Source organism: Solenopsis invicta, chromosome 7 (assembly GCF_016802725.1).
Source record: "Solenopsis invicta isolate M01_SB chromosome 7, UNIL_Sinv_3.0, whole genome shotgun sequence".
Classification (NCBI taxonomy): domain Eukaryota; kingdom Metazoa; phylum Arthropoda; class Insecta; order Hymenoptera; family Formicidae; genus Solenopsis; species Solenopsis invicta.
The window spans coordinates 5,973,830-5,986,321 of NC_052670.1; the positions used below are offsets into that span (position 1 = coordinate 5,973,830).

Sequence of the window (12,492 nt, forward strand, 5' to 3'; positions counted from 1 at the left end):
AAACTCAATTTTTTAACACAATTTTTTTCATAAAAGTATGTATTCTCTGTGTTTTTATAATATAATATTTCCAGCCAATACGTCATTTAATAAATTTTCTTGCTATAGAATTTTAATATATGTGCACTGACCAAAACAAACAATGCTACACAAAAATAATGGTTTTGCTAAAGAGTCTAAACATTTAACTAGATATAAATCTGAAAATAACTGTTGGTCTCTCAAAATAATTATACAGAACGCTGGAGCAACGTGATAAATGTTGCAAAAAGTTTGAACATTCTAGCAAGCTGCAGTTTAAGCGTCCTATTTTGAAAGATCAACAAAATTATTTTTAGATTTATATCTAGCCAAATGTTTTGACCCTTCAGCAAATCTATTCTTTCCGTGCACTTAAAAATTAAATACGTTTTAAAAAATGTAATTTTATATTTTAACGATAGTGTGAATTGCAAAAAGTATTTGAATAATTTCTTTCTGGAAAATGTATAAATTGCTTCAATTTATAAATATAACATCGTTTACTTATATGCGCTGTGCAATTCTATTTTCTCTTGGGCATTACAAAATTATGATAAGGCTTAAAAAAGGGAATAGATATGTCGAAAATAAATTTTTCTTAATCCTTTCTACTACTCGCAAAAATAAAATGCAATCGTGAAATGGAGAATTAAATATCTAGAATACTCGAGACTCGGCAGCACTCGCGATATATATCCCGTTCTTGCGAAGGAACGTTAAGTAAATATATGTGGAACGACATGGCAGCGTAGCGGATCAACCGAAGCGATGTTTTACCGCTTAGGGAAATTTCCGCGCCGTTTCCCCGGTCGTGAACCTTTTGAAGTCTTTTATATGCGTCTCAAATGCGCGATCGGGAATAGAAAGAGCGAATCTTCCCTCTTTTTACGATACGGTGTCGAGTGCAACGGATCACCGGCGGCTGCAGGACACACGATGCTTAGGACACGGATACCTAAGCATCGTTCTTACGATTCCGAATAATAAAATAGCGAGTTCAAGTGCGACGTCTTGTGTTTGATCTCTTAACTTGAAAAATATCCTTGAAGTCTGGCTGCTCTTTGAAATTTTTAAGAGTAGCAGCGCAACTCTTGAAAAATAAGTCGCAAATATAAAATTAATGTTGAGAACAAAATATAGCTTCATTCTTGATATCATTATATTTGTACCATTTTCTATAATCTAAAAATTTTAGAAAAATAATTTTACATTTTTTCAATACAACTGTGAATTGACTGATTTAAAGGAGAATTAATCCGGAAGCACACAAAGATAGAATCGTCATCGAGTTTTGAGTACATCGGAGTCGTAATGTGTTGGATAGCCGGCCAATGGCTTATTGTGCCGAAACAACAATCGGACGCAACAGTGAGTAGCAATTCGAATGGGAGATAGAATCGGCTATCTTTCGCGATTTGCCGTTGGGCTCAAAACTATTCTGCCATATGGCGTTTATGACGATTCTTTCTTGTTCAGATTTCGAAGAATAACCGTCCCCAGCAGAAGAGATTTGTATGACCGAACGAAAAGAAATTGGCGAAAGCATCGCTTACTTCTCATTTGTCTTTTAAACATCGTTTTATATGTATAATAATGAAAAATATTCATAAGTGGTCCTGCGTAAAAAATCCAGTGTAAGAAATGTTTATTGCATTAATTCGTTCTTTGAACTTTTAACATTAGATATCTAAAATTTAAATTGAAATGATATTAAAGCAAAACTGACTTAAAGCTAATAAAAGTTGGTTGTTAATATCTATAAAAATATAAATCTTTCTTTTTAAAAATTGCTCAGAAAACTTTAATCATGCCTCAATAAATTCTGCAAAGAAATAAATCTAGGTACACTGAAGAATATTGAAATTCGATATCAGGATTTCCCACAAAACTAATTAATATCTAATTAAGCTTCTTTAATTATACTTCATAACTTTTTAAAGAATTATTTTTTATTAAAGGACTATTTCTTTTTTAATTTTAACCAAACTTCCGGTTTTTCATTTAAATAAAATATTAAAATAAAAAAAAATAATATTACGATTAATATGTTATTATAATATTGTTTTCGGAAAGCAAATACTAAAACTTTACATATTTGAAAACAAGTGATGATATAAACAGTATTAGAGAGAAGCGGAGGAAAACGCGAGAGAGAAAAAGAGAAAGAAAGAGATCAAGAGGCGAAAGAAACAACGAAAAAAAGAGAATAGCGGTGTCTGAGTAACGCTCGTCCGAGATTCCAGTCACGGAATATCCCACAATGCATCGAGGTCGCTTCGTTGCACCGGATGCAGCAGCGGGACCGATTGCGCCCCTGTCCCCTCACTGCTGAAGCGTCCCCTGATCGCCTGTCCTTCCCCACTTTCCACCTTCATGTCGTTCTCGCTCATCGGTTCTATACATCGTCGTTGGTGGGTGCAGTCATCTTCCTGATTTATACACTGCTTCTAGCTACAGCCGACTGGACAGAGGAAAAGAGAAGGGAGATATACACACACATACACACACACACACACATACACGAGAAAGACAGCAAACGGATGCAGATTAAGGACTAAAAATACTTATGCTATATAATTTTTATAATTATATATTATGTAAATAAAAAAATATCTTTAAAGTTTTCAATCTTATTCAGGAAATGCATTTTTTTATGAATGTTCAAATGTTTTACGCAAATACGCAGCAAGAGTTTTTCATTATATCTTTTTGCATTGTTAACATTATAGTCAAACTGACAGAGGGGATTTCGTGGTCGAGCCAAGACAAAGAACAAGAGACGCGTTTCGACTTCGCTTCGTCTCTCGGTCCTTCCCTGTCGTTCCACCCCCTGTCGTTTTGCCGCCTCTTCACTCCTCTTAGCGTAGTGGCCAAGGGGGGAAACCACGATGGACCTGTTGCGGGGAGCACGTCGTAACTCTTGCGGCGAATGCCCATACACATACATACACGTACACACACGCATTTCGATGTAAAACCGCGTTCACCTAATACTCGGCTACAGCAATAGATGAATAAGAGGAGAGGGCGAGAGAAAATAGAAAGTAGTGAAAAAACAAAAAGTTATTGTATTCTAGGAAAATTCTCCTAAGAATGAAAATAGTACATGCTCACAGCGGTGAATAAAGAGCAGATAAAAGTCGAACGTACGTCGTGTGAACCGAATTAAACAGAAAAATAGTATACAAATAAAACATTGTAATTATAGATGATCTGTCTCTTAATCACTCTATTTCGAATGGTCCAGTTACTAACGATTCATAAAGAGAATTATTTGAAACAAGTATGAAAAATACGAATGCACGACTACAAGAGATTATACATATGTATATTATGCTATGATGAATTTTATTGATTAAAAATTGTTTAATAGGATTTCTCAAGAAATTGCTGTATGTGAAAGTTTGTCGAGGTAAGAAACCATAAAGAGCGGGAAAATGTAAGTATAAAACATATATTTATATATGGCGGCACGGTAGTTAGGAGTTGTTAATCCATTCGCATTACCTCGAACCAGTCCGGAGGGAACTAGTGATTATTTAATGAAGACAGAGAGAAAGGGAGACGGAGAAACTAAGAGAAAGATAGAGATGAGGAGGGTAATTCAACAGTACAGGAAGGAACGCATGGCTTAGGTGTGTGTTCGTACTTTAGGTACAGGCGGTCGGAGGACTCCGAAGACAAAGGGACGTGCGAGCCGAATAACAGTACCGGCAGTTAGCGTTGATAATTACGCCGGTGCGTTCCCCGGGAGCCGACGGAATAGTCATGGAATAGTGAATTCGCAGGAAGGGAGTGGTCGAGGATGAGGACCGGGCGACCAGGCGGGACCACAGTCGAGCACTTTCGATCGGCCGAATAAATTTCGCACAATCGTAGGGACAGGGACACCCATTGTAGAGTGTGTGAAGCAAAGAGATTCGGCTCGAAGTCAATTTACAGAAAAATAATTTAGTATCCATACTCCGAGGTCTTTCATATATTTGCGAAATTTACACGAGGCGGAGATCACGAAGAACTCAGTCAATCTGAGATAAAGAGTAGTAAAAATAGAAATATTATCGTTTTCATGTCGGATATCTTTCAAAAGAGAGAACTCGAGAAATTTAAAGTTTCGGAGTCAAGAATTTCGATAAATAATGAGTCTTATAAAAAGTAAGTAGGAGAGGTGATAAAAAAGAGAACGATGTTAGTTCGGTGATCGCGTTGAAGTGTCGGTGAAGCGAAAAACCGGATTTCCGGCGACATTAAACGGTGTCTCGGTACGGCGGTTAGCGGCACCTCGATCCAGGTAACTTCTTACCCAGGTGCGAGACCACCAGACGCATTTACCGGGCGTTTCGTTTCGCTTCGTTCCCCTCCCACGCGATTCTTTCTTACCGCCATCCGCGTCTTCGAGAGCGTATCGCGAGTTCCCATCATCACCAGCGGCCTCCTTTTTTGTCCGCCTCTCCGTGATGATCGGTTACCAGCGAAATCGTGTTCACGATAACATCCGGATCAAAGAATGGAATTTCGACGAGTCATCTAATGATAATACACGCATCACTTCGTATGATGCAATTTGCCATCTCCGAGGTCTTTCCTCAAAAAAATATATATACATGTTTGCGCAAAAGTGAATTTTATTCTAGAAGTCCGATGCTTACGCTTAAAATGGAACATCTCAAGATATTATGAAAAATATATAAACTATTTAAACAATTTAGAAACTATTTTTACATAGTAAAATCTATTTAAAAAAAAAACATTCTCAGATATTTCAAGAACGATTCTTCGTTTAATCACTCGCTATTAGAATTTGATTCGCCAGTCACAATTATTTTCCTATTGTAGACGAATAAATTCTAAATTCTTAAGACATATGACGTATTATATAATTACGTCAATTAAATACGTCAATTAACGTCAACTTGTTTACATAATTGAAACCAACTAACTGTTTTCTGTTCCAAACTTCCCTCAAATATTACACGAGTTGAATTTTAGTAAGAGAACTCTCTCGCGCGTTTCAATCTGGGAACCACTTATTAAATCGCCCGCATTAATCGCCTACACAATACGCGATTGCGAGCCTCATTTTCGAGGAAAATCTCTTCATATCTCTGAATATTCGCATAACGATCGAGGCGAGCTGGTTCCGAGCCCCACTAGAAGCTTGCAGAGCCACGCACAGGATGTCGCCCCATTAAACAGTTCCGGGGATGAGATCAAGAAGTCATTAGCGATTAACAGTGAGTCGTATAATGACATCGTAATTGTGCACGGCGGTCGACGATTACGATCGTTTAACGCCTGCGCTAAAACCTACGCGACAGTCCGTTTATTTATTTACGCCGCAAAATGTATTATGAAACGAATTGCTAATTATCTCGGCTTTCTCGCAGCGGGTCTCAGCAAGACAATAATTGCGGAAGAAGATGTGTCACAGTTACGACAGTCTGTTATCGAAACCAAATAGTCTCTGTGAGGCACATTCCATTTGTATTTGTTTAAGTAACGTAATCTAATTTAATATATGACTCGGCTCACAAATAGATCGTTTAATCATCACGAAGAGATGGGGAGCTCGGATCGAGTGAAATAAGTAATTATGTTAACAACGCGCAACTTACATATCTCCCCGCTTTGTCGAGACCGCTTATAATAGTTCGCGTCGGCATAAGCGAGATCGATGTTGCTGAAGTCGATTCGCGACGATAATTCACTTTTACAAAGTTTGCGCATAGTTCGCCGCGGTATAAAGCCACCCAATTGGCATTTACTGTCCCACTTACGTTCGTATGCGAATCGAGCGGCCGCGTACATATATATATATTCTTGTAACGTGTTCCCTGCAACAGTCGTGGCGTTACGTATCGACGACCAACACGACCATGCAGCGCCCATGTGCACTGCAGTTGTCGTCCTAGGAAACGCCAATTACACACTGTAAAACTGCGCGACGCGCGCTAACTGCACCGCAACGGGAAAGTTAAGGCCATGATTAAGCCGCGCGAGGATGCGCACCTGCAAAATGCGTCTTCTGCGGCGTCTTCTTTTGCATTTCGCTTCTTTGACTTCTATATAGGGTGATCGTATCTCTTGCGCGATTAAACCGATAGGACAAGGGCACATTTGCATTTATCTTCCATTATCAAAATCTGATTTGCGAAATCGTCAATCTTGTCATCAATCATTCGTTGAGCGTTACTTACGTTCATAGCATAAATATACATATTGTTGAGAGAAGTCAACGAATAAATTTTAATTAATTAATAAGTTACAGATTTTATCGAAATTTCCTAATTACAGGCATGCGCGTAAAGACGATAATGATAGACAATAAAAAGTATTATTCATATTTAAGAAAAAAAACTTGTAAATAAGTTTGTAGAAACGTGATGTGTTATAAATACCGCAGGACTCGCATGAGGTAACCAACTTACAATCAGCCAATTTCAGTATTATTACTAAATCTACTTAAGAAATCGCATGCAACATTTACCCGTTTATGTGCAATAACATTCATGTATGTTAATTAATAAGTAATTTAACACGTGATTACTCGATTTCCCCGCGATTATTCGGATAAAACAAGTACCGCGGGGCAGTATCGAGGCTTCTTTGCGTTCACGCATTTAAGAGGAAGGAAAACCGACCGGGATCTGCGCCGCCGAGCTTCATTATGTAATCGGCGAGGATGTAGGGTAAATGTGCATTTGAGTCAATTGGCTGGGCCGCGAGCGCGCCTAGTTACGGCTCGGCGCGTCCGTGTACATGTGTGTCGTGTGTTTGTGTGTCACGTGCGTGCGTATGTGCGTGCGTGTGCAACTGTTCGCGGACGTGTGTGCGTCCAAGCTCTGCGTCACAGCCAGGCGCACCACGTGCTGCTGCGACCCGCGATCCGCCCGTTGCGCAACCTTGGCCACAAGGCTGCCGCTGCTAGCTAGAACGAGCAAACGAGTGACGTGCGCGCGTGCACGCGATCCGATGACGCGTGTGCGTATGTACAAGTTTACCGCAGCATCCACGGAGCGCTCGGTAAGATATGTATCAAACGAACGCAGACGATTCCGCGGATATTTCCCTCGGTGAAGGTTTTCGCCGAGAAAACGCTGTCTTTGTCCCACGAGTTTTATAATTACTCTCTCTCTTTCTCTCTCTCTCTCTCTGTCTCTCCCTCTCTTTCTCTCTCTCCCATTTAATGTTCCGATAAAGCAAACCCTACTTATTACTGACAAGAAAATAAGGTCTATTATCCATTTGCTTCATAAAGCCTGATTTAATTGGAACTCCCCCTCCCCCACCCCCCGCCACCCTCTGAATGATCTTTGGAATTTTTTATTCAATGGCGGTTAAGCAGTTATTGAACGTTTGATCACTTGGTGTTAATAGCGTCATTAATAGCGATCAATAACACAGTAATTTGATGAATTCAACGCGTTTTGCTCTTTCAAAACATGTTTATCTAAGAACATAAGCGGACAAATTATTGGAGGAATAAGAGAAGAGATCTTGATTGACGCGCTTTCTCGCGTCTGAGCAGTTTGGATTCTACGTGCGTGATCGGTAAGTGACGAACAATCATCTCACGACGCGCGTACTATGCAACATGAATACGCGCGTACGCATATTACAAATTCGCTGCATCACACGAGATGACTCGTGAGTACTTCATCTCCGAGCAAATCAGCAGCGTCATCGTGTCATTTAATAAACACAAATATCCATCATTTTGCCACCTCGTCCAATCTGATATCTCGATGACGCTCCGAGAAGTAATGCAGAGACTTTCGCGAATGTAAATGTAATAGCCACGTGCAACATCGAATATATTATGGACAGAGATGACTTTCGAACATTTGAATTCATCTCGCGTATAATGCCACAAGCTGAGATATAATGCGTGATGGGAATAGTGGCGTAACGCTCTATCACGGGGGACAATAGTTCAATTAGCATATTAAATAGTATCTATATAGACCATCGAAATTGATAATATGGAATATAGAAATATAACAATAATATCAGTTTCATACTAATATCAATAATACTGGTGATGCTAGCTTTAGTATTTTGCATAAAACCAATGTCCATAATACGCGAATAGAATTAGCATCGGTAGTAAATAAAGTAAAGAAGAGCAGCAATGACGCAAATAGAAAGAAAAAAAAAGAGCGAAACAAATGATATACAAGTATCGTATAAATTTTCTTTTCAAAGAGATTCATACGTTCTGACATCCCGAAATGACAGTATATTCAGTGGATCAATACACGACGGAGTGTGCAATCGATTGTTTATTGCTTCAGTCGGATGTTACGCCACTGGCACGTATGCAGATGGTGATGCGATGAGTATCGTGCGATGACAAATAGCGAAAGCATGGCACCTTGTTTTATCCCATGCTAGTTTGACGTTCGTCATTACAAATTGTACGGTTGATAAAACAATGTGTAGTAAGTAACGGCAGTCGTCACAACGGGTCAAGAGCAGCCTTGTCACCGTCGTGTTCGCGCCCACGCAATATTACATTCACGTGTGTCCCAGAACGATAGTCGAAATGGACACAAATTGGGCGGTGCTCGTGGGAAAGCATAGCAAGGTGCAATGATGTCCCAGAGGGAAATAATTCGGAATTTGAATTAGTGATAGTTTGCAACATTGGACAATTGCATCGATCAACTACGTGGAATGCTCATGAATAATCATATACAAATTTGCCTGGTATCATTTGCAGAAACTGGATATATTATAATTTCGTTTCATGCGATTTAGTAATCTTTACCATGTACAGTTATATCTTTTTTTTACAATAAAGAATAAAATATTAAGTATTTAACAAAATACAGTGCCCATATATATATATAATGAACTTTGATCAAAATAATAAGCTGGTTCAAACGTAAATATGGAGAAAAGGAAATATTGCATTAAAATTAAAAATTTATACAACAGCTCATTTTATCACTTTTATAGAGAAATGTATATTGTGTGCGGTGGCAAGGATCAATGCGTGCTTGTTATCAGTTTATTATGTTTATTTGCTATCAAGTATCCATGTCTAACGGATCTTCACGGATCAAGAGATCAAAGCGTATTTAAAGATTAAATACACTTTGATGCAGTCACGATTGATATTTCCACTTTACGCTTTGATAATTCCCAAATAAACAGCGAGAATGTAATAACCAATTTACTCTGTCACTAAAGATTATGACTGGTCATTCACAAAGCAAAGTTATACCGTAAAATTATAAGAGATCTGGCTTCGTCCCGCGTTTTAATAACTTTCCCCTACAAAACGCGAATGTCCGAACCGTTTTGCGACGTAATAAGTCATTTCACCTTGATAGCGGGACAACTTGTAATGGCCGTTGACCGATTGCCTCTCCATTTCCCCCCACCCCTTTCCTTCGTCTCGCCGAAAGTTACCTAATCACTTTATCGAGTGACTTCTGCGGAAAGTTTCGGAGAGCCCTCCGGAATATCGACCCTGCACTCTCTCCACCCTGCGCCCATACTCGCGCATTATTTCATCCACGCTGTCACAACCGGCTGCTTTTCTTCGGAGACCGAATACAAAGGGGACTTGGCTCCTTCTCGAAAGAAGAGGAAACGGCGCTCGCCGCACTGGAAATTTAGCGCTTTAACGTCGCTCGTGTGCGTCATTTAATGTCCGCTGATTCAACAATGGCGAACTCGATTAAAAAAAGAAAGAGGGGAGGGGTGAGGGGGAAGAAGCGACGTGGGAATTAATCCTACAGATGCTGCTGGCATGGATTCTCATTAGGATAGTAATCACGTAGAGTCTGGCTAATTTACTATTAATAGTTTCTAGTGACTGGATTGAAAATTCTATTTCGCTCACGTTTGGTGTATAAAATGTGATCTGTAGCATAACGTGATTGATGTGATATCGAATAGTTTTTAGTCTGATATATTGTTAAAATATTAATTAATCACTCTTTGCAATATAACACGATGCTAACAAAGATGTTAAAAATTGTAAATCTGTAATTGAAGATATACGTATACATAAGGCACATATATATATAGCAAGAGTCTTTAATTAAATTTTTTAATTAAAAACTCATATTAATATTGTCATGGCTTTCAAAAAGCAATCGCTTTAAAGTTTTCGATTATTTCAACCACTGTAAAACAATTTATGTGCAACAAAAAAATATTTGTAAAAAATATAGCGAAATAAAATTTACTTCACAGAATTGTTAAATAATTTAAAGTTCTTTCCACATTGTTCTCCTTATTTTTCTGCAACCGTACTCATATTATGTAACTTTAATTCCTTTTTATAATAACAATAAATAAATGTACTATAATGGCCTTGTTACCAATTCTAATGATTTATCGATTGTCATCAATTTGGCAACTATTTATATTTAATCAAACAAAGATTTAAAAGAAAAAGGTAAGGTTTAATTATATCCGCCAAGTTAAACATATTCGTCGAGTATAATTAAACTTTCTTTACGTTTATTTCGTACAACGGAGCGAAAGAAACTTTGAAAAAGTTGGGAATTACTTCCCGAAAACTGATAACGAACGCGCTTCCCAACGTGGGGGTTAGAGAGGAAAACTCGGTCAAGAAACAAAGCAACGGTAACGGTTAATGTCGATGAGAGGAAACGAAAGCAGAAGGGTTGCGATTCGACTTGGCAAGAGGGAATATCCCAACACGCACAGGCGGTATTAAAACACGCCTCATTTGAATCTGGCATGGCCGAGCACCTCGTAAAAAGCAAACTCCACAGAAATCACTAAATCCCCTCCCTTTCCTTGTCCCTTCTTCACACCGCCATTCAAACAGATGGAAGCGTTAATTCGAATGTGCCAATGTCGAGGAAGCGTGTCACTGCACTACGTTAGACGATATGACGATAGACCATAGACAATTTCTCATTAATCCTAAGTTATATTTGTAATACGCGTGTTAGTAATCTGTAATTTTACTAAGTTGAACTGCATTGATAATCTCTAAGTTCATAGTCTGTAAGTTTAGTAATAAGTTGAAACTGCACTAGTGGTCCTTGAATAAGTATAGTCTCTAAGTTAGTCCCGTAGTCTCTAGTTTCCCTAAGTTGGAATTAGTGTTAATAGTGCGAGTTGGAATCACTTGGTATTAATTCTACGTTTGGCGTTACTATTATTTAGAAATTCCACATTTGTTGTTATCACTGTTATTCTTGTGTTATAACCGCGTTATCCGATATACATTTCCATCATAATATACCGCCGCGGTACTGTTACATATCCCGCGTTGTCAGATTTATACACGGCCATAATAATAATCCATCGCCGCTATTTATGCGAAATCCACATTCAGTCGTGATGAGCTATTTCTAGAAATTAGAAATCGGCCGCTCGTTAGCGCCGAATCGACCGCGACACACTCGCGTTTCGATACGGGTGCGCTGTTTCGACGACGGCAAACCGAAATTCCGCCATAACCGAAATTCCCCATCGGCCGGCCCGGCCGGTAGCGGCTGCTAGCGACGTACTTTATTGGCCGTCATATCTGTCGCTGGCAGGGACAGGCTTTCGAACGATTAATTATAAACAACCAGCCGCAACAATGGCTCTGCGTAATTAAAGCGACCGGTTTCGCTTCCTTTCCCCCTCTGACCTCGCCCCAAACACGTTTATCCGCCCTTGTGACTCCAGCAATATCAAAGCAAACCTCTCCATCGTTTCACCCGGTGAATATATCTCAGAATCAATCTTTCCTTGCTGAATTAACTACCTCATTTAACTCGAACCAAATTGGTCGTGACTTTTCCAAAATTTTACCCACAGTAAAAATATTAATGTCACATTTCTGAAGATATTAAATAGGATGATACTATTTTCAAATATCTTAAATAACTATTTTAAAAACAATCTTACGATAATATCATTTAAAGGGACCGATATAAAAATTTTTTCTTATAAAAATTCAATAATTAAGAAAAATAACAATACATATTATAAATATTATGTAACATTCAAATATGTGACACATTTGCACATAAAAATCCAATTGTCTAAAAGATATGGTTCATTGGAATTTATTGTTCTAACCATCGAATTAGACAAATTTTTCTAAAAATGCTTTGAATTTATCTGTAAAAAAAATATGTATACATAATTTAGCCGCATGCGCCAAAATGTAGTGCGACAAATTATTTTAGATTCGCTTCGAGTTAAATGCGCGAGCGAACGTAATCTTTTCCCATCATTATCCAGCCGCGAAATAATTAACGCGCGGAATCAAATAATTAATTCTAGGAAAACCCCAAGGGAAGCGCGAGAAGCGAGGGATACCCGACGAGTATAACGCACTGCGATAACGATTAGCGCGATTCTCAGAGCAGATAGCTCGGCTCCCCCTCGTTTTGCCGAGAATTTACGGTCCTACGTCGCCGTAAGAAAGTATATGTCAGCTTGTATATGTAGCGCGCTGATTTGTATCGAACAGATACAAAAGCG

General features: G+C 38.7%; 1 protein-coding gene across 4 annotated transcripts in view; it reads right to left on the reverse strand.

The window, feature by feature from the left end:
• Positions 1-12,492, reverse strand: part of LOC105205369 (RNA-binding protein Musashi homolog Rbp6) — a 594,533-nt gene that overhangs the window by 475,607 nt on the left and 106,434 nt on the right. The gene's annotated exons all lie outside the window — the stretch shown is intronic.